Source organism: Schistocerca gregaria, chromosome 9 (assembly GCF_023897955.1).
Source record: "Schistocerca gregaria isolate iqSchGreg1 chromosome 9, iqSchGreg1.2, whole genome shotgun sequence".
NCBI classification, from domain to species: domain Eukaryota; kingdom Metazoa; phylum Arthropoda; class Insecta; order Orthoptera; family Acrididae; genus Schistocerca; species Schistocerca gregaria.
Genome location: NC_064928.1, coordinates 3,416,191 through 3,438,613, shown reverse-complemented (window position 1 = coordinate 3,438,613; position 22,423 = coordinate 3,416,191). Strand labels below are relative to the sequence as shown.

General features: G+C 49.0%; 13 non-coding genes across 13 annotated transcripts; all 13 read right to left on the bottom strand.

Annotated features, from left to right (window-relative positions):
- Positions 1–279: 279 nt before the first annotated feature.
- Trnat-agu (transfer RNA threonine (anticodon AGU)) lies at positions 280–352 on the bottom strand. Its single transcript has one exon. It is a non-coding gene; the product is annotated as a tRNA-Thr (tRNA).
- A 1,368-nt stretch (positions 353–1,720) lies between these two features.
- On the bottom strand, positions 1,721–1,793 carry Trnat-agu (transfer RNA threonine (anticodon AGU)). The gene has a single exon. It is a non-coding gene; the product is annotated as a tRNA-Thr (tRNA).
- Positions 1,794–3,161: 1,368 nt separating this feature from the next.
- Trnat-agu (transfer RNA threonine (anticodon AGU)) lies at positions 3,162–3,234 on the bottom strand. Its single transcript has one exon. It is a non-coding gene; the product is annotated as a tRNA-Thr (tRNA).
- A 2,820-nt stretch (positions 3,235–6,054) lies between these two features.
- Trnat-agu (transfer RNA threonine (anticodon AGU)) lies at positions 6,055–6,127 on the bottom strand. Its single transcript has one exon. It is a non-coding gene; the product is annotated as a tRNA-Thr (tRNA).
- A 1,379-nt stretch (positions 6,128–7,506) lies between these two features.
- On the bottom strand, positions 7,507–7,579 carry Trnat-agu (transfer RNA threonine (anticodon AGU)). The gene has a single exon. It is a non-coding gene; the product is annotated as a tRNA-Thr (tRNA).
- Positions 7,580–8,006: 427 nt separating this feature from the next.
- On the bottom strand, positions 8,007–8,079 carry Trnaa-ggc (transfer RNA alanine (anticodon GGC)). The gene has a single exon. It is a non-coding gene; the product is annotated as a tRNA-Ala (tRNA).
- Positions 8,080–8,947: 868 nt separating this feature from the next.
- Positions 8,948–9,020, bottom strand: Trnat-agu (transfer RNA threonine (anticodon AGU)). The gene has a single exon. It is a non-coding gene; the product is annotated as a tRNA-Thr (tRNA).
- Positions 9,021–10,399: 1,379 nt separating this feature from the next.
- Positions 10,400–10,472, bottom strand: Trnat-agu (transfer RNA threonine (anticodon AGU)). Its single transcript has one exon. It is a non-coding gene; the product is annotated as a tRNA-Thr (tRNA).
- A 1,367-nt stretch (positions 10,473–11,839) lies between these two features.
- On the bottom strand, positions 11,840–11,912 carry Trnat-agu (transfer RNA threonine (anticodon AGU)). Its single transcript has one exon. It is a non-coding gene; the product is annotated as a tRNA-Thr (tRNA).
- A 2,946-nt stretch (positions 11,913–14,858) lies between these two features.
- Trnat-agu (transfer RNA threonine (anticodon AGU)) lies at positions 14,859–14,931 on the bottom strand. Its single transcript has one exon. It is a non-coding gene; the product is annotated as a tRNA-Thr (tRNA).
- A 1,379-nt stretch (positions 14,932–16,310) lies between these two features.
- Trnat-agu (transfer RNA threonine (anticodon AGU)) lies at positions 16,311–16,383 on the bottom strand. The gene has a single exon. It is a non-coding gene; the product is annotated as a tRNA-Thr (tRNA).
- A 2,947-nt stretch (positions 16,384–19,330) lies between these two features.
- On the bottom strand, positions 19,331–19,403 carry Trnat-agu (transfer RNA threonine (anticodon AGU)). Its single transcript has one exon. It is a non-coding gene; the product is annotated as a tRNA-Thr (tRNA).
- A 2,947-nt stretch (positions 19,404–22,350) lies between these two features.
- On the bottom strand, positions 22,351–22,423 carry Trnat-agu (transfer RNA threonine (anticodon AGU)). Its single transcript has one exon. It is a non-coding gene; the product is annotated as a tRNA-Thr (tRNA).

Below are 22,423 nucleotides of genomic sequence, written 5' to 3'. Positions count from 1 at the left end.
GCAAGCTTCCTGTGTTCGCACCTATGTCACCTGTGCTTGCTTGTCAGAGACAGACTATCGCAAAACATACAACTCACTCCATGAATTGATTGCTACGGCATCTGTTATCAGCAGTCACAACTAACAACACCAGGAGCAGCTGACTGCACGCAAAGAATAGGAATGTGCAGTGGGATTTACGTGAACTCGGCGCAAGCTTGTATCTTCCTAGACACATCTGCTGGCTGTGAAGTATTCCACTTGCATATCAAGGTGCGCATGTAGGTGTGTTAAAAATCCTGCAGGCACTGGGTATTGATCCCAGTACCTCTCGCATACTAAGCGAGCGCTCTACCATCTGAGCTACGCCCGCCCCCCCGAAGACTAATGGTGCTACATACAGCCATATAGACGACACAGACCCTTGCACTCCCATTATTCAGCAGACAAACACTACTCTCTATGTATCCGTTAGGGTGTCTTTCAGGTTTCGTGCATTCTGTATCGAATCGTAGTTGCCAAAATGAAAGTGGCACGTATAACGTCGAAAATAGAATTCGGACACCGCTCTGAGTAAGACCAACGTGTTGTCCACCCTCTAGACTTCAATGAGGTTAAGCCGCGATACCTAAGACAGATCTGCACTCGATGACACCTCGATAACAGCCGGTCCCCACACTTACATCTTGCTCTCCTTACGTCAGTATACATCATATCAGTCTGTGACGCTGGCTTTGCAACATCTTGCGTGCCTTTAGGTTCGCCGCGACCAACACTTACCATGCACTGACCACAAAAAATGGACGCGCCGCGGCTTGAACCCTGGACCTTTCACATGCCAAGCGAACGCTCTACCAACTGAGCTACGCCCCATGCACGAGCAAACTGCGCTATTCCCCATTGTTTGCGACTCAGATGCGCACGGACACGATGGTTGGTTTGTTTGTAGCGGTGAAGGGAGCAGAGTACAAAGGCGCGGACCCGTTCATATACACAAAAGTTCCAAGTAGTTTCGATGCTCTGGTATTACAAATGCAAATTCCGTCTGTTTTTAACGTCTTAAATTGAAAGAGCCGTCACAAATTGCTCCGTTTTCACTCATTGTAGACAATTATACAGCACCTGAGGTAACAAACACATCTCGAGAACCATTGTGCACTACATTATTTATGCCAACTCAGTGCCTCGCTCTTTACTACTGTGTACCAATCTTGTCGTCCAACTGCAAAACACTGGGCCACAACAAGTTTCCGCGTCTCCATTGCACTGCGCATACTACGAAACGCTCCCCAAACTTGGCACTCACCCTCGCAGCCGACTTTTCCGACTTTCCACGACGCTCACGCTAGTGACAGCATTATTTATAGTTCGACGTCGCGCCAAAGCGAATGAGCACAATTCGCCTACGGCTTAGGCCGCCCTCCTAGTGTGGCTGCTCGGTGTCTGCAGGCAGCGAGGGTCTGCAAGCTTCCTGTGTTCGCACCTATGTCACCTGTGCTTGCTTGTCAGAGACAGACTATCGCAAAACATACAACTCACTCCATGAATTGATTGCTACGGCATCTGTTATCAGCAGTCACAACTAACAACACCAGGAGCAGCTGACTGCACGCAAAGAATAGGAATGTGCAGTGGGATTTACGTGAACTCGGCGCAAGCTTGTATCTTCCTAGACACATCTGCTGGCTGTGAAGTATTCCACTTGCATATCAAGGTGCGCATGTAGGTGTGTTAAAAATCCTGCAGGCACTGGGTATTGATCCCAGTACCTCTCGCATACTAAGCGAGCGCTCTACCATCTGAGCTACGCCCGCCCCCCCGAAGACTAATGGTGCTACATACAGCCATATAGACGACACAGACCCTTGCACTCCCATTATTCAGCAGACAAACACTACTCTCTATGTATCCGTTAGGGTGTCTTTCAGGTTTCGTGCATTCTGTATCGAATCGTAGTTGCCAAAATGAAAGTGGCACGTATAACGTCGAAAATAGAATTCGGACACCGCTCTGAGTAAGACCAACGTGTTGTCCACCCTCTAGACTTCAATGAGGTTAAGCCGCGATACCTAAGACAGATCTGCACTCGATGACACCTCGATAACAGCCGGTCCCCACACTTACATCTTGCTCTCCTTACGTCAGTATACATCATATCAGTCTGTGACGCTGGCTTTGCAACATCTTGCGTGCCTTTAGGTTCGCCGCGACCAACACTTACCATGCACTGACCACAAAAAATGGACGCGCCGCGGCTTGAACCCTGGACCTTTCACATGCCAAGCGAACGCTCTACCAACTGAGCTACGCCCCATGCACGAGCAAACTGCGCTATTCCCCATTGTTTGCGACTCAGATGCGCACGGACACGATGGTTGGTTTGTTTGTAGCGGTGAAGGGAGCAGAGTACAAAGGCGCGGACCCGTTCATATACACAAAAGTTCCAAGTAGTTTCGATGCTCTGGTATTACAAATGCAAATTCCGTCTGTTTTTAACGTCTTAAATTGAAAGAGCCGTCACAAATTGCTCCGTTTTCACTCATTGTAGACAATTATACAGCACCTGAGGTAACAAACACATCTCGAGAACCATTGTGCACTACATTATTTATGCCAACTCAGTGCCTCGCTCTTTACTACTGTGTACCAATCTTGTCGTCCAACTGCAAAACACTGGGCCACAACAAGTTTCCGCGTCTCCATTGCACTGCGCATACTACGAAACGCTCCCCAAACTTGGCACTCACCCTCGCAGCCGACTTTTCCGACTTTCCACGACGCTCACGCTAGTGACAGCATTATTTATAGTTCGACGTCGCGCCAAAGCGAATGAGCACAATTCGCCTACGGCTTAGGCCGCCCTCCTAGTGTGGCTGCTCGGTGTCTGCAGGCAGCGAGGGTCTGCAAGCTTCCTGTGTTCGCACCTATGTCACCTGTGCTTGCTTGTCAGAGACAGACTATCGCAAAACATACAACTCACTCCATGAATTGATTGCTACGGCATCTGTTATCAGCAGTCACAACTAACAACACCAGGAGCAGCTGACTGCACGCAAAGAATAGGAATGTGCAGTGGGATTTACGTGAACTCGGCGCAAGCTTGTATCTTCCTAGACACATCTGCTGGCTGTGAAGTATTCCACTTGCATATCAAGGTGCGCATGTAGGTGTGTTAAAAATCCTGCAGGCACTGGGTATTGATCCCAGTACCTCTCGCATACTAAGCGAGCGCTCTACCATCTGAGCTACGCCCGCCCCCCCGAAGACTAATGGTGCTACATACAGCCATATAGACGACACAGACCCTTGCACTCCCATTATTCAGCAGACAAACACTACTCTCTATGTATCCGTTAGGGTGTCTTTCAGGTTTCGTGCATTCTGTATCGAATCGTAGTTGCCAAAATGAAAGTGGCACGTATAACGTCGAAAATAGAATTCGGACACCGCTCTGAGTAAGACCAACGTGTTGTCCACCCTCTAGACTTCAATGAGGTTAAGCCGCGATACCTATGACAGATCTGCACTCGATGACACCTCGATAACAGCCGGTCCCCACACTTACATCTTGCTCTCCTTACGTCAGTATACATCATATCAGTCTGTGACGCTGGCTTTGCAACATCTTGCGTGCCTTTAGGTTCGCCGCGACCAACACTTACCATGCACTGACCACAAAAAATGGAGGCGCCGCAGCTTGAACCCTGGACCTTTCACATGCCAAGCGAACGCTCTACCAACTTAGCTACGCCCCATGCACGAGCAAACTGCGCTATTCCCCATTCTTTGCGACTCAGATGCGCACGGACACGTTGGTTGGTTGGTTTGTAGCGGTGAAGGGAGCAGAGTACAAAGGCGCGGACCCGTTCATATACACAAAAGTTCCAAGTAGTTTCGATGCTCTGGTATTACAAATGCAAATTCCGTCTGTTTTTAACGTCTTAAATTGAAAGAGCCGTCACAAATTGCTCCGTTTTCACTCATTGTAGACAATTATACAGCACCTGAGGTAACAAACACATCTCGAGAACCATTGTGCACTACATTATTTATGCCAACTCAGTGCCTCGCTCTTTACTACTGTGTACCAATCTTGTCGTCCAACTGCAAAACACTGGGCCACAACAAGTTTCCGCGTCTCCATTGCACTGCGCATACTACGAAACGCTCCCCAAACTTGGCACTCACCCTCGCAGCCGACTTTTCCGACTTTCCACGACGCTCACGCTAGTGACAGCATTATTTATAGTTCGACGTCGCGCCAAAGCGAATGAGCACAATTCGCCTACGGCTTAGGCCGCCCTCCTAGTGTGGCTGCTCGGTGTCTGCAGGCAGCGAGGGTCTGCAAGCTTCCTGTGTTCGCACCTATGTCACCTGTGCTTGCTTGTCAGAGACAGACTATCGCAAAACATACAACTCACTCCATGAATTGATTGCTACGGCATCTGTTATCAGCAGTCACAACTAACAACACCAGGAGCAGCTGACTGCACGCAAAGAATAGGAATGTGCAGTGGGATTTACGTGAACTCGGCGCAAGCTTGTATCTTCCTAGACACATCTGCTGGCTGTGAAGTATTCCACTTGCATATCAAGGTGCGCATGTAGGTGTGTTAAAAATCCTGCAGGCACTGGGTATTGATTCCAGTACCTCTCGCATACTAAGCGAGCGCTCTACCATCTGAGCTACGCCCGCCCCCCCGAAGACTAATGGTGCTACATACAGCCATATAGACGACACAGACCCTTGCACTCCCATTATTCAGCAGACAAACACTACTCTCTATGTATCCGTTAGGGTGTCTTTCAGGTTTCGTGCATTCTGTATCGAATCGTAGTTGCCAAAATGAAAGTGGCACGTATAACGTCGAAAATAGAATTCGGACACCACTCTGAGTAAGACCAACGTGTTGTCCACCCTCTAGACTTCAATGAGGTTAAGCCGCGATACCTAAGACAGATCTGCACTCGATGACACCTCGATAACAGCCAGTCCCCACACTTACATCTTGCTCTCCTTACGTCAGTATACATCATATCAGTCTGTGACGCTGGCTTTGCAACATCTTGCGTGCCTTTAGGTTCGCCGCGACCAACACTTACCATGCACTGACCACAAAAAATGGAGGCGCCGCGGCTTGAACCCTGGACCTTTCACATGCCAAGCGAACGCTCTACCAACTGAGCTACGCCCCATGCACGAGCAAACTGCGCTATTCCCCATTGTTTGCGACTCAGATGCGCACGGACACGATGGTTGGTTTGTTTGTAGCGGTGAAGGGAGCAGAATACAAAGGCGCGGACCCGTTCATATACACAAAAGTTCCAAGTAGTTTCGATGCTCTGGTATTACAAATGCAAATTCCGTCTGTTTTTAACGTCTTAAATTGAAAGAGCCGTCACAAATTGCTCCGTTTTCACTCATTGTAGACAATTATACAGCACCTGAGGTAACAAACACATCTCGAGAACCATTGTGCACTACATTATTTATGCCAACTCAGTGCCTCGCTCTTTACTACTGTGTACCAATCTTGTCGTCCAACTGCAAAACACTGGGCCACAACAAGTTTCCGCGTCTCCATTGCACTGCGCATACTACGAAACGCTCCCCAAACTTGGCACTCACCCTCGCAGCCGACTTTTCCGACTTTCCACGACGCTCACGCAACGCTCACGCTAGTGACAGCATTATTTATAGTTCGACGTCGCGCCAAAGCGAATGAGCACAATTCGCCTACGGCTTAGGCCGCCCTCCTAGTGTGGCTGCTCGGTGTCTGCAGGCAGCGAGGGTCTGCAAGCTTCCTGTGTTCGCACCTATGTCACCTGTGCTTGCTTGTCAGAGACAGACTATCGCAAAACATACAACTCACTCCATGAATTGATTGCTACGGCATCTGTTATCAGCAGTCACAACTAACAACACCAGGAGCAGCTGACTGCACGCAAAGAATAGGAATGTGCAGTGGGATTTACGTGAACTCGGCGCAAGCTTGTATCTTCCTAGACACATCTGCTGGCTGTGAAGTATTCCACTTGCATATCAAGGTGCGCATGTAGGTGTGTTAAAAATCCTGCAGGCACTGGGTATTGATCCCAGTACCTCTCGCATACTAAGCGAGCGCTCTACCATCTGAGCTACGCCCGCCCCCCCGAAGACTAATGGTGCTACATACAGCCATATAGACGACACAGACCCTTGCACTCCCATTATTCAGCAGACAAACACTACTCTCTATGTATCCGTTAGGGTGTCTTTCAGGTTTCGTGCATTCTGTATCGAATCGTAGTTGCCAAAATGAAAGTGGCACGTATAACGTCGAAAATAGAATTCGGACACCGCTCTGAGTAAGACCAACGTGTTGTCCACCCTCTAGACTTCAATGAGGTTAAGCCGCGATACCTAAGACAGATCTGCACTCGATGACACCTCGATAACAGCCGGTCCCCACACTTACATCTTGCTCTCCTTACGTCAGTATACATCATATCAGTCTGTGACGCTGGCTTTGCAACATCTTGCGTGCCTTTAGGTTCGCCGCGACCAACACTTACCATGCACTGACCACAAAAAATGGAGGCGCCGCGGCTTGAACCCTGGACCTTTCACATGCCAAGCGAACGCTCTACCAACTGAGCTACGCCCCATGCACGAGCAAACTGCGCTATTCCCCATTGTTTGCGACTCAGATGCGCACGGACACGATGGTTGGTTTGTTTGTAGCGGTGAAGGGAGCAGAGTACAAAGGCGCGGACCCGTTCATATACACAAAAGTTCCAAGTAGTTTCGATGCTCTGGTATTACAAATGCAAATTCCGTCTGTTTTTAACGTCTTAAATTGAAAGAGCCGTCACAAATTGCTCCGTTTTCACTCATTGTAGACAATTATACAGCACCTGAGGTAACAAACACATCTCGAGAACCATTGTGCACTACATTATTTATGCCAACTCAGTGCCTCGCTCTTTACTACTGTGTACCAATCTTGTCGTCCAACTGCAAAACACTGGGCCACAACAAGTTTCCGCGTCTCCATTGCACTGCGCATACTACGAAACGCTCCCCAAACTTGGCACTCACCCTCGCAGCCGACTTTTCCGACTTTCCACGACGCTCACGCAACGCTCACGCTAGTGACAGCATTATTTATAGTTCGACGTCGCGCCAAAGCGAATGAGCACAATTCGCCTACGGCTTAGGCCGCCCTCCTAGTGTGGCTGCTCGGTGTCTGCAGGCAGCGAGGGTCTGCAAGCTTCCTGTGTTCGCACGTATGTCACCTGTGCTTGCTTGTCAGAGACAGACTATCGCAAAACATACAACTCACTCCATGAATTGATTGCTACGGCATCTGTTATCAGCAGTCACAACTAACAACACCAGGAGCAGCTGACTGCACGCAAAGAATAGGAATGTGCAGTGGGATTTACGTGAACTCGGCGCAAGCTTGTATCTTCCTAGACACATCTGCTGGCTGTGAAGTATTCCACTTGCATATCAAGGTGCGCATGTAGGTGTGTTAAAAATCCTGCAGGCACTGGGTATTGATCCCAGTACCTCTCGCATACTAAGCGAGCGCTCTACCATCTGAGCTACGCCCGCCCCCCCGAAGACTAATGGTGCTACATACAGCCATATAGACGACACAGACCCTTGCACTCCCATTATTCAGCAGACACACACTACTCTCTATGTATCCGTTAGGGTGTCTTTCAGGTTTCGTGCATTCTGTATCGAATCGTAGTTGCCAAAATGAAAGTGGCACGTATAACGTCGAAAATAGAATTCGGACACCGCTCTGAGTAAGACCAACGTGTTGTCCACCCTCTAGACTTCAATGAGGTTAAGCCGCGATACCTAAGACAGATCTGCACTCGATGACACCTCGATAACAGCCGGTCCCCACACTTACATCTTGCTCTCCTTACGTCAGTATACATCATATCAGTCTGTGACGCTGGCTTTGCAACATCTTGCGTGCCTTTAGGTTCGCCGCGACCAACACTTACCATGCACTGACCACAAAAAATTGAGGCGCCGCGGCTTGAACCCTGGACCTTTCACATGCCAAGCGAACGCTCTACCAACTGAGCTACGCCCCATGCACGAGCAAACTGCGCTATTCCCCATTGTTTGCGACTCAGATGCGCACGGACACGATGGTTGGTTTGTTTGTAGCGGTGAAGGGAGCAGAGTACAAAGGCGCGGACCCGTTCATATACACAAAAGTTCCAAGTAGTTTCGATGCTCTGGTATTACAAATGCAAATTCCGTCTGTTTTTAACGTCTTAAATTGAAAGAGCCGTCACAAATTGCTCCGTTTTCACTCATTGTAGACAATTATACAGCACCTGAGGTAACAAACACATCTCGAGAACCATTGTGCACTACATTATTTATGCCAACTCAGTGCCTCGCTCTTTACTACTGTGTACCAATCTTGTCGTCCAACTGCAAAACACTGGGCCACAACAAGTTTCCGCGTCTCCATTGCACTGCGCATACTACGAAACGCTCCCCAAACTTGGCACTCACCCTCGCAGCCGACTTTTCCGACTTTCCACGACGCTCACGCTAGTGACAGCATTATTTATAGTTCGACGTCGCGCCAAAGCGAATGAGCACAATTCGCCTACGGCTTAGGCCGCCCTCCTAGTGTGGCTGCTCGGTGTCTGCAGGCAGCGAGGGTCTGCAAGCTTCCTGTGTTCGCACCTATGTCACCTGTGCTTGCTTGTCAGAGACAGACTATCGCAAAACATACAACTCACTCCATGAATTGATTGCTACGGCATCTGTTATCAGCAGTCACAACTAACAACACCAGGAGCAGCTGACTGCACGCAAAGAATAGGAATGTGCAGTGGGATTTACGTGAACTCGGCGCAAGCTTGTATCTTCCTAGACACATCTGCTGGCTGTGAAGTATTCCACTTGCATATCAAGGTGCGCATGTAGGTGTGTTAAAAATCCTGCAGGCACTGGGTATTGATCCCAGTACCTCTCGCATACTAAGCGAGCGCTCTACCATCTGAGCTACGCCCGCCCCCCCGAAGACTAATGGTGCTACATACAGCCATATAGACGACACAGACCCTTGCACTCCCATTATTCAGCAGACAAACACTACTCTCTATGTATCCGTTAGGGTGTCTTTCAGGTTTCGTGCATTCTGTATCGAATCGTAGTTGCCAAAATGAAAGTGGCACGTATAACGTCGAAAATAGAATTCGGACACCGCTCTGAGTAAGACCAACGTGTTGTCCACCCTCTAGACTTCAATGAGGTTAAGCCGCGATACCTAAGACAGATCTGCACTCGATGACACCTCGATAACAGCCGGTCCCCACACTTACATCTTGCTCTCCTTACGTCAGTATACATCATATCAGTCTGTGACGCTGGCTTTGCAACATCTTGCGTGCCTTTAGGTTCGCCGCGACCAACACTTACCATGCACTGACCACAAAAAATGGAGGCGCCGCGGCTTGAACCCTGGACCTTTCACATGCCAAGCGAACGCTCTACCAACTGAGCTACGCCCCATGCACGAGCAAACTGCGCTATTCCCCATTGTTTGCGACTCAGATGCGCACGGACACGATGGTTGGTTTGTTTGTAGCGGTGAAGGGAGCAGAGTACAAAGGCGCGGACCCGTTCATATACACAAAAGTTCCAAGTAGTTTCGATGCTCTGGTATTACAAATGCAAATTCCGTCTGTTTTTAACGTCTTAAATTGAAAGAGCCGTCACAAATTGCTCCGTTTTCACTCATTGTAGACAATTATACAGCACCTGAGGTAACAAACACATCTCGAGAACCATTGTGCACTACATTATTTATGCCAACTCAGTGCCTCGCTCTTTACTACTGTGTACCAATCTTGTCGTCCAACTGCAAAACACTGGGCCACAACAAGTTTCCGCGTCTCCATTGCACTGCGCATACTACGAAACGCTCCCCAAACTTGGCACTCACCCTCGCAGCCGACTTTTCCGACTTTCCACGACGCTCACGCAACGCTCACGCTAGTGACAGCATTATTTATAGTTCGACGTCGCGCCAAAGCGAATGAGCACAATTCGCCTACGGCTTAGGCCGCCCTCCTAGTGTGGCTGCTCGGTGTCTGCAGGCAGCGAGGGTCTGCAAGCTTCCTGTGTTCGCACCTATGTCACCTGTGCTTGCTTGTCAGAGACAGACTATCGCAAAACATACAACTCACTCCATGAATTGATTGCTACGGCATCTGTTATCAGCAGTCACAACTAACAACACCAGGAGCAGCTGACTGCACGCAAAGAATAGGAATGTGCAGTGGGATTTACGTGAACTCGGCGCAAGCTTGTATCTTCCTAGACACATCTGCTGGCTGTGAAGTATTCCACTTGCATATCAAGGTGCGCATGTAGGTGTGTTAAAAATCCTGCAGGCACTGGGTATTGATCCCAGTACCTCTCGCATACTAAGCGAGCGCTCTACCATCTGAGCTACGCCCGCCCCCCCGAAGACTAATGGTGCTACATACAGCCATATAGACGACACAGACCCTTGCACTCCCATTATTCAGCAGACAAACACTACTCTCTATGTATCCGTTAGGGTGTCTTTCAGGTTTCGTGCATTCTGTATCGAATCGTAGTTGCCAAAATGAAAGTGGCACGTAAAACGTCGAAAATAGAATTCGGACACCGCTCTGAGTAAGACCAACGTGTTGTCCACCCTCTAGACTTCAATGAGGTTAAGCCGCGATACCTAAGACAGATCTGCACTCGATGACACCTCGATAACAGCCGGTCCCCACACTTACATCTTGCTCTCCTTACGTCAGTATACATCATATCAGTCTGTGACGCTGGCTTTGCAACATCTTGCGTGCCTTTAGGTTCGCCGCGACCAACACTTACCATGCACTGACCACAAAAAATGGAGGCGCCGCAGCTTGAACCCTGGACCTTTCACATGCCAAGCGAACGCTCTACCAACTTAGCTACGCCCCATGCACGAGCAAACTGCGCTATTCCCCATTCTTTGCGACTCAGATGCGCACGGACACGTTGGTTGGTTGGTTTGTAGCGGTGAAGGGAGCAGAGTACAAAGGCGCGGACCCGTTCATATACACAAAAGTTCCAAGTAGTTTCGATGCTCTGGTATTACAAATGCAAATTCCGTCTGTTTTTAACGTCTTAAATTGAAAGAGCCGTCACAAATTGCTCCGTTTTCACTCATTGTAGACAATTATACAGCACCTGAGGTAACAAACACATCTCGAGAACCATTGTGCACTACATTATTTATGCCAACTCAGTGCCTCGCTCTTTACTACTGTGTACCAATCTTGTCGTCCAACTGCAAAACACTGGGCCACAACAAGTTTCCGCGTCTCCATTGCACTGCGCATACTACGAAACGCTCCCCAAACTTGGCATCACCCTCGCAGCCGACTTTTCCGACTTTCCACGACGCTCACGCTAGTGACAGCATTATTTATAGTTCGACGTCGCGCCAAAGCGAATGAGCACAATTCGCCTACGGCTTAGGCCGCCCTCCTAGTGTGGCTGCTCGGTGTCTGCAGGCAGCGAGGGTCTGCAAGCTTCCTGTGTTCGCACCTATGTCACCTGTGCTTGCTTGTCAGAGACAGACTATCGCAAAACATACAACTCACTCCATGAATTGATTGCTACGGCATCTGTTATCAGCAGTCACAACTAACAACACAAGGAGCAGCTGACTGCACGCAAAGAATAGGAATGTGCAGTCGGATTTACGTGAACTCAGCGCAAGCTTGTATCTTCCTAGACACATCTGCTGGCTGTGAAGTATTCCACTTGCATATCAAGGTGCGCATGTAGGTGTGTTAAAAATCCTGCAGGCACTGGGTATTGATCCCAGTACCTCTCGCATACTAAGCGAGCGCTCTACCATCTGAGCTACGCCCGCCCCCCCGAAGACTAATGGTGATACATACAGCCATATAGACGACACAGACCCTTGCACTCCCATTATTCAGCAGACAAACACTACTCTCTATGTATCCGTTAGGGTGTCTTTCAGGTTTCGTGCATTCTGTATCGAATCGTAGTTGCCAAAATGAAAGTGGCACGTATAACGTCGAAAATAGAATTCGGACACCGCTCTGAGTAAGACCAACGTGTTGTCCACCCTCTAGACTTCAATGAGGTTAAGCCGCGATACCTAAGACAGATCTGCACTCGATGACACCTCGATAACAGCCGGTCCCCACACTTACATCTTGCTCTCCTTACGTCAGTATACATCATATCAGTCTGTGACGCTGGCTTTGCAACATCTTGCGTGCCTTTAGGTTCGCCGCGACCAACACTTACCATGCACTGACCACAAAAAATGGAGGCGCCGCGGCTTGAACCCTGGACCTTTCACATGCCAAGCGAACGCTCTACCAACTGAGCTACGCCCCATGCACGAGCAAACTGCGCTATTCCCCATTGTTTGCGACTCAGATGCGCACGGACACGATGGTTGGTTTGTTTGTAGCGGTGAAGGGAGCAGAGTACAAAGGCGCGGACCCGTTCATATACACAAAAGTTCCAAGTAGTTTCGATGCTCTGGTATTACAAATGCAAATTCCGTCTGTTTTTAACGTCTTAAATTGAAAGAGCCGTCACAAATTGCTCCGTTTTCACTCATTGTAGACAATTATACAGCACCTGAGGTAACAAACACATCTCGAGAACCATTGTGCACTACATTATTTATGCCAACTCAGTGCCTCGCTCTTTACTACTGTGTACCAATCTTGTCGTCCAACTGCAAAACACTGGGCCACAACAAGTTTCCGCGTCTCCATTGCACTGCGCATACTACGAAACGCTCCCCAAACTTGGCACTCACCCTCGCAGCCGACTTTTCCGACTTTCCACGACGCTCACGCTAGTGACAGCATTATTTATAGTTCGACGTCGCGCCAAAGCGAATGAGTACATTTCGCCTACGGCTTAGGCCGCACTCCTAGTGTGGCTGCTCGGTGTCTGCAGGCAGCGAGGGTCTGCAAGCTTCCTGTGTTCGCACCTATGTCACCTGTGCTTGCTTGTCAGAGACAGACTATCGCAAAACATACAACTCACTCCATGAATTGATTGCTACGGCATCTGTTATCAGCAGTCACAACTAGCAACACCAGTAGCAGCTGACTGCACGCAAAGAATAGGAATGTGCAGTGGGATTTACGTGAACTCGGCGCAAGGCTGATCTTTCCGACATAGGCTTGAGAATCTTACGGGAACACTTGTACTGTTTCTAAATTAAGTGTAGGCGTGGGAGGAGGGTGCTTCCTGCGCACTAATAACAGCACGCTTGTCAATTGTGGATGCTAATCATTCGCTTCTATCTTCCTAGACACATCTGCTGGTTGTGAATTATTCCACTTGCATATCAAGGTGCGCATGTAGGTGTGTTAAAAATTCTGGAGGCACTGGGTATTGATCCCAGGACCTCTCGCATACTAAGCGAGCGCTCTACTATCTGAGCTACGCCCGCCCCCCCGAAGACTAATGGTGCTACATACAGCCATATAGACGACACAGACCCTTGCACTCCCATTATTCAGCAGACAAACACTACTCTCTATGTATCCGTTAGGGTGTCTTTCAGGTTTCGTGCATTCTGTATCGAATCGTAGTTGCCAAAATGAAAGTGGCACGTATAACGTCGAAAATAGAATTCGGACACCGCTCTGAGTAAGACCAACGTGTTGTCCACCCTCTAGACTTCAATGAGGTTAAGCCGCGATACCTAAGACAGATCTGCACTCGATGACACCTCGATAACAGCCGGTCCCCACACTTACATCTTGCTCTCCTTACGTCAGTATACATCATATCAGTCTGTGACGCTGGCTTTGCAACATCTTGCGTGCCTTTAGGTTCGCCGCGACCAACACTTACCATGCACTGACCACAAAAAAATGGAGGCCCCGCGGCTTGAACCCTGGACCTTTCACATGCCAAGCGAACGCTCTACCAACTGAGCTACGCCCCATGCACGAGCAAACTGCGCTATTCTCCATTGTTTGCGACTCAGATGCGCACGGACACGTTGGTTGGTTGGTTTGTAGCGGTGAAGGGAGCAGAGTACAAAGGCGCGGACCCGTTCATATACACAAAAGTTCCAAGTAGTTTCGATGCTCTGGTATTACAAATGCAAATTCCGTCTGTTTTTAACGTCTTAAATTGAAAGAGCCGTCACAAATTGCTCCGTTTTCACTCATTGTAGACAATTATACAGCACCTGAGGTAACAAACACATCTCGAGAACCATTGTGCACTACATTATTTATGCCAACTCAGTGCCTCGCTCTTTACTACTGTGTACCAATCTTGTCGTCCAACTGCAAAACACTGGGCCACAACAAGTTTCCGCGTCTCCATTGCACTGCGCATACTACGAAACGCTCCCCAAACTTGGCATCACCCTCGCAGCCGACTTTTCCGACTTTCCACGACGCTCACGCTAGTGACAGCATTATTTATAGTTCGACGTCGCGCCAAAGCGAATGAGCACAATTCGCCTACGGCTTAGGCCGCCCTCCTAGTGTGGCTGCTCGGTGTCTGCAGGCAGCGAGGGTCTGCAAGCTTCCTGTGTTCGCACCTATGTCACCTGTGCTTGCTTGTCAGAGACAGACTATCGCAAAACATACAACTCACTCCATGAATTGATTGCTACGGCATCTGTTATCAGCAGTCACAACTAACAACACAAGGAGCAGCTGACTGCACGCAAAGAATAGGAATGTGCAGTCGGATTTACGTGAACTCAGCGCAAGCTTGTATCTTCCTAGACACATCTGCTGGCTGTGAAGTATTCCACTTGCATATCAAGGTGCGCATGTAGGTGTGTTAAAAATCCTGCAGGCACTGGGTATTGATCCCAGTACCTCTCGCATACTAAGCGAGCGCTCTACCATCTGAGCTACGCCCGCCCCCCCGAAGACTAATGGTGATACATACAGCCATATAGACGACACAGACCCTTGCACTCCCATTATTCAGCAGACAAACACTACTCTCTATGTATCCGTTAGGGTGTCTTTCAGGTTTCGTGCATTCTGTATCGAATCGTAGTTGCCAAAATGAAAGTGGCACGTATAACGTCGAAAATAGAATTCGGACACCGCTCTGAGTAAGACCAACGTGTTGTCCACCCTCTAGACTTCAATGAGGTTAAGCCGCGATACCTAAGACAGATCTGCACTCGATGACACCTCGATAACAGCCGGTACCCACACTTACATCTTGCTCTCCTTACGTCAGTATACATCATATCAGTCTGTGACGCTGGCTTTGCAACATCTTGCGTGCCTTTAGGTTCGCCGCGACCAACACTTACCATGCACTGACCACAAAAAATGGAGGCGCCGCGGCTTGAACCCTGGACCTTTCACATGCCAAGCGAACGCTCTACCAACTGAGCTACGCCCCATGCACGAGCAAACTGCGCTATTCCCCATTGTTTGCGACTCAGATGCGCACGGACACGATGGTTGGTTTGTTTGTAGCGGTGAAGGGAGCAGAGTACAAAGGCGCGGACCCGTTCATATACACAAAAGTTCCAAGTAGTTTCGATGCTCTGGTATTACAAATGCAAATTCCGTCTGTTTTTAACGTCTTAAATTGAAAGAGCCGTCACAAATTGCTCCGTTTTCACTCATTGTAGACAATTATACAGCACCTGAGGTAACAAACACATCTCGAGAACCATTGTGCACTACATTATTTATGCCAACTCAGTGCCTCGCTCTTTACTACTGTGTACCAATCTTGTCGTCCAACTGCAAAACACTGGGCCACAACAAGTTTCCGCGTCTCCATTGCACTGCGCATACTACGAAACGCTCCCCAAACTTGGCACTCACCCTCGCAGCCGACTTTTCCGACTTTCCACGACGCTCACGCAACGCTCACGCTAGTGACAGCATTATTTATAGTTCGACGTCGCGCCAAAGCGAATGAGCACAATTCGCCTACGGCTTAGGCCGCCCTCCTAGTGTGGCTGCTCGGTGTCTGCAGGCAGCGAGGGTCTGCAAGCTTCCTGTGTTCGCACCTATGTCACCTGTGCTTGCTTGTCAGAGACAGACTATCGCAAAACATACAACTCACTCCATGAATTGATTGCTACGGCATCTGTTATCAGCAGTCACAACTAACAACACCAGGAGCAGCTGACTGCACGCAAAGAATAGGAATGTGCAGTGGGATTTACGTGAACTCGGCGCAAGCTTGTATCTTCCTAGACACATCTGCTGGCTGTGAAGTATTCCACTTGCATATCAAGGTGCGCATGTAGGTGTGTTAAAAATCCTGCAGGCACTGGGTATTGATCCCAGTACCTCTCGCATACTAAGCGAGCGCTCTACCATCTGAGCTACGCCCGCCCCCCCGAAGACTAATGGTGCTACATACAGCCATATAGACGACACAGACCCTTGCACTCCCATTATTCAGCAGACAAAAACTACTCTCTATGTATCCGTTAGGGTGTCTTTCAGGTTTCGTGCATTCTGTATCGAATCGTAGTTGCCAAAATGAAAGTGGCACGTATAACGTCGAAAATAGAATTCGGACACCGCTCTGAGTAAGACCAACGTGTTGTCCACCCTCTAGACTTCAATGAGGTTAAGCCGCGATACCTAAGACAGATCTGCACTCGATGACACCTCGATAACAGCCGGTCCCCACACTTACATCTTGCTCTCCTTACGTCAGTATACATCATATCAGTCTGTGACGCTGGCTTTGCAACATCTTGCGTGCCTTTAGGTTCGCCGCGACCAACACTTACCATGCACTGACCACAAAAAATGGACGCGCCGCGGCTTGAACCCTGGACCTTTCACATGCCAAGCGAACGCTCTACCAACTGAGCTACGCCCCATGCACGAGCAAACTGCGCTATTCCCCATTGTTTGCGACTCAGATGCGCACGGACACGTTGGTTGGTTGGTTTGTAGCGGTGAAGGGAGCAGAGTACAAAGGCGCGGACCCGTTCATATACACAAAAGTTCCAAGTAGTTTCGATGCTCTGGTATTACAAATGCAAATTCCGTCTGTTTTTAACGTCTTAAATTGAAAGAGCCGTCACAAATTGCTCCGTTTTCACTCATTGTAGACAATTATACAGCACCTGAGGTAACAAACACATCTCGAGAACCATTGTGCACTACATTATTTATGCCAACTCAGTGCCTCGCTCTTTACTACTGTGTACCAATCTTGTCGTCCAACTGCAAAACACTGGGCCACAACAAGTTTCCGCGTCTCCATTGCACTGCGCATACTACGAAACGCTCCCCAAACTTGGCACTCACCCTCGCAGCCGACTTTTCCGACTTTCCACGACGCTCACGCTAGTGACAGCATTATTTATAGTTCGACGTCGCGCCAAAGCGAATGAGTACATTTCGCCTACGGCTTAGGCCGCACTCCTAGTGTGGCTGCTCGGTGTCTGCAGGCAGCGAGGGTCTGCAAGCTTCCTGTGTTCGCACCTATGTCACCTGTGCTTGCTTGTCAGAGACAGACTATCGCAAAACATACAACTCACTCCATGAATTGATTGCTACGGCATCTGTTATCAGCAGTCACAACTAGCAACACCAGTAGCAGCTGACTGCACGCAAAGAATAGGAATGTGCAGTGGGATTTACGTGAACTCGGCGCAAGGCTGATCTTTCCGACATAGGCTTGAGAATCTTACGGGAACACTTGTACTGTTTCTAAATTAAGTGTAGGCGTGGGAGGAGGGTGCTTCCTGCGCACTAATAACAGCACGCTTGTCAATTGTGGATGCTAATCATTCGCTTCTATCTTCCTAGACACATCTGCTGGTTGTGAATTATTCCACTTGCATATCAAGGTGCGCATGTAGGTGTGTTAAAAATTCTGGAGGCACTGGGTATTGATCCCAGGACCTCTCGCATACTAAGCGAGCGCTCTACTATCTGAGCTACGCCCGCCCCCCCGAAGACTAATGGTGCTACATACAGCCATATAGACGACACAGACCCTTGCACTCCCATTATTCAGCAGACAAACACTACTCTCTATGTATCCGTTAGGGTGTCTTTCAGGTTTCGTGCATTCTGTATCGAATCGTAGTTGCCAAAATGAAAGTGGCACGTATAACGTCGAAAATAGAATTCGGACACCGCTCTGAGTAAGACCAACGTGTTGTCCACCCTCTAGACTTCAATGAGGTTAAGCCGCGATACCTAAGACAGATCTGCACTCGATGACACCTCGATAACAGCCGGTCCCCACACTTACATCTTGCTCTCCTTACGTCAGTATACATCATATCAGTCTGTGACGCTGGCTTTGCAACATCTTGCGTGCCTTTAGGTTCGCCGCGACCAACACTTACCATGCACTGACCACAAAAAAATGGAGGCCCCGCGGCTTGAACCCTGGACCTTTCACATGCCAAGCGAACGCTCTACCAACTGAGCTACGCCCCATGCACGAGCAAACTGCGCTATTCTCCATTGTTTGCGACTCAGATGCGCACGGACACGATGGTTGGTTGGTTTGTAGCGGTGAAGGGAGCAGAGTACAAAGGCGCGGACCCGTTCATATATACAAAAGTTCCAAGTAGTTTCGATGCTCTGGTATTACAAATGCAAATTCCGTCTGTTTTTAACGTCTTAAATTGAAAGAGCCGTCACAAATTGCTCCGTTTTCACTCCTTGTCGACAATTATACAGCACCTGAGGTAACAAACACATCTCGAGAACCATTGTGCACTACATTATTTATGCCAACTCAGTGCCTCGCTCTTTACTACTGTGTACCAATCTTGTCGTCCAACTGCAAAACACTGGGCCACAACAAGTTTCCGCGTCTCCATTGCACTGCGCATACTACGAAACGCTCCCCAAACTTGGCACTCACCCTCGCAGCCGACTTTTCCGACTTTCCACGACGCTCACGCTAGTGACAGCATTATTTATAGTTCGACGTCGCGCCAAAGCGAATGAGCACAATTCGCCTACGGCTTAGGCCGCCCTCCTAGTGTGGCTGCTCGGTGTCTGCAGGCAGCGAGGGTCTGCAAGCTTCCTGTGTTCGCACCTATGTCACCTGTGCTTGCTTGTCAGAGACAGACTATCGCAAAACATACAACTCACTCCATGAATTGATTGCTACGGCATCTGTTATCAGCAGTCACAACTAACAACACCAGGAGCAGCTGACTGCACGCAAAGAATAGGAATGTGCAGTGGGATTTACGTGAACTCGGCGCAAGCTTGTATCTTCCTAGACACATCTGCTGGCTGTGAAGTATTCCACTTGCATATCAAGGTGCGCATGTAGGTGTGTTAAAAATCCTGCAGGCACTGGGTATTGATCCCAGTACCTCTCGCATACTAAGCGAGCGCTCTACCATCTGAGCTACGCCCGCCCCCCCGAAGACTAATGGTGCTACATACAGCCATATAGACGACACAGACCCTTGCACTCCCATTATTCAGCAGACAAACACTACTCTCTATGTATCCGTTAGGGTGTCTTTCAGGTTTCGTGCATTCTGTATCGAATCGTAGTTGCCAAAATGAAAGTGGCACGTATAACGTCGAAAATAGAATTCGGACACCGCTCTGAGTAAGACCAACGTGTTGTCCACCCTCTAGACTTCAATGAGTTTAGGCCGCGATACCTAAGACAGATCTGCACTCGATGACACCTCGATAACAGCCGGTCCCCACACTTACATCTTGCTCTCCTTACGTCAGTAAACATCATATCAGTCTGTGACGCTGGCTTTGCAACATCTTGCGTGCCTTTAGGTTCGCCGCGACCAACACTTACCATGCACTGACCACAAAAAATGGAGGCGCCGCGGCTTGAACCCTGGACCTTTCACATGCCAAGCGAACGCTCTACCAACTGAGCTACGCCCCATGCACGAGCAAACTGCGCTATTCCCCATTGTTTGCGACTCAGATGCGCACGGACACGTTGGTTGGTTGGTTTGTAGCGGTGAAGGGAGCAGAGTACAAAGGCGCGGACCCGTTCATATACACAAAAGTTCCAAGTAGTTTCGATGCTCTGGTATTACAAATGCAAATTCCGTCTGTTTTTAACGTCTTAAATTGAAAGAGCCGTCACAAATTGCTCCGTTTTCACTCATTGTAGACAATTATACAGCACCTGAGGTAACAAACACATCTCGAGAACCATTGTGCACTACATTATTTATGCCAACTCAGTGCCTCGCTCTTTACTACTGTGTACCAATCTTGTCGTCCAACTGCAAAACACTGGGCCACAACAAGTTTCCGCGTCTCCATTGCACTGCGCATACTACGAAACGCTCCCCAAACTTGGCACTCACCCTCGCAGCCGACTTTTCCGACTTTCCACGACGCTCACGCTAGTGACAGCATTATTTATAGTTCGACGTCGCGCCAAAGCGAATGAGTACATTTCGCCTACGGCTTAGGCCGCACTCCTAGTGTGGCTGCTCGGTGTCTGCAGGCAGCGAGGGTCTGCAAGCTTCCTGTGTTCGCACCTATGTCACCTGTGCTTGCTTGTCAGAGACAGACTATCGCAAAACATACAACTCACTCCATGAATTGATTGCTACGGCATCTGTTATCAGCAGTCACAACTAGCAACACCAGTAGCAGCTGACTGCACGCAAAGAATAGGAATGTGCAGTGGGATTTACGTGAACTCGGCGCAAGGCTGATCTTTCCGACATAGGCTTGAGAATCTTACGGGAACACTTGTACTGTTTCTAAATTAAGTGTAGGCGTGGGAGGAGGGTGCTTCCTGCGCACTAATAACAGCACGCTTGTCAATTGTGGATGCTAATCATTCGCTTCTATCTTCCTAGACACATCTGCTGGTTGTGAATTATTCCACTTGCATATCAAGGTGCGCATGTAGGTGTGTTAAAAATTCTGGAGGCACTGGGTATTGATCCCAGCACCTCTCGCATACTAAGCGAGCGCTCTACTATCTGAGCTACGCCCGCCCCCCCGAAGACTAATGGTGCTACATACAGCCATATAGACGACACAGACCCTTGCACTCCCATTATTCAGCAGACAAACACTACTCTCTATGTATCCGTTAGGGTGTCTTTCAGGTTTCGTGCATTCTGTATCGAATCGTAGTTGCCAAAATGAAAGTGGCACGTATAACGTCGAAAATAGAATTCGGACACCGCTCTGAGTAAGACCAACGTGTTGTCCACCCTCTAGACTTCAATGAGGTTAAGCCGCGATACCTAAGACAGATCTGCACTCGATGACACCTCGATAACAGCCGGTCCCCACACTTACATCTTGCTCTCCTTACGTCAGTATACATCATATCAGTCTGTGACGCTGGCTTTGCAACATCTTGCGTGCCTTTAGGTTCGCCGCGACCAACACTTACCATGCACTGACCACAAAAAAATGGAGGCCCCGCGGCTTGAACCCTGGACCTTTCACATGCCAAGCGAACGCTCTACCAACTGAGCTACGCCCCATGCACGAGCAAACTGCGCTATTCTCCATTGTTTGCGACTCAGATGCGCACGGACACGATGGTTGGTTGGTTTGTAGCGGTGAAGGGAGCAGAGTACAAAGGCGCGGACCCGTTCATATATACAAAAGTTCCAAGTAGTTTCGATGCTCTGGTATTACAAATGCAAATTCCGTCTGTTTTTAACGTCTTAAATTGAAAGAGCCGTCACAAATTGCTCCGTTTTCACTCCTTGTCGACAATTATACAGCACCTGAGGTAACAAACACATCTCGAGAACCATTGTGCACTACATTATTTATGCCAACTCAGTGCCTCGCTCTTTACTACTGTGTACCAATCTTGTCGTCCAACTGCAAAACACTGGGCCACAACAAGTTTCCGCGTCTCCATTGCACTGCGCATACTACGAAACGCTCCCCAAACTTGGCACTCACCCTCGCAGCCGACTTTTCCGACTTTCCACGACGCTCACGCTAGTGACAGCATTATTTATAGTTCGACGTCGCGCCAAAGCGAATGAGCACAATTCGCCTACGGCTTAGGCCGCCCTCCTAGTGTGGCTGCTCGGTGTCTGCAGGCAGCGAGGGTCTGCAAGCTTCCTGTGTTCGCACCTATGTCACCTGTGCTTGCTTGTCAGAGACAGACTATCGCAAAACATACAACTCACTCCATGAATTGATTGCTACGGCATCTGTTATCAGCAGTCACAACTAACAACACCAGGAGCAGCTGACTGCACGCAAAGAATAGGAATGTGCAGTGGGATTTACGTGAACTCGGCGCAAGCTTGTATCTTCCTAGACACATCTGCTGGCTGTGAAGTATTCCACTTGCATATCAAGGTGCGCATGTAGGTGTGTTAAAAATCCTGCAGGCACTGGGTATTGATCCCAGTACCTCTCGCATACTAAGCGAGCGCTCTACCATCTGAGCTACGCCCGC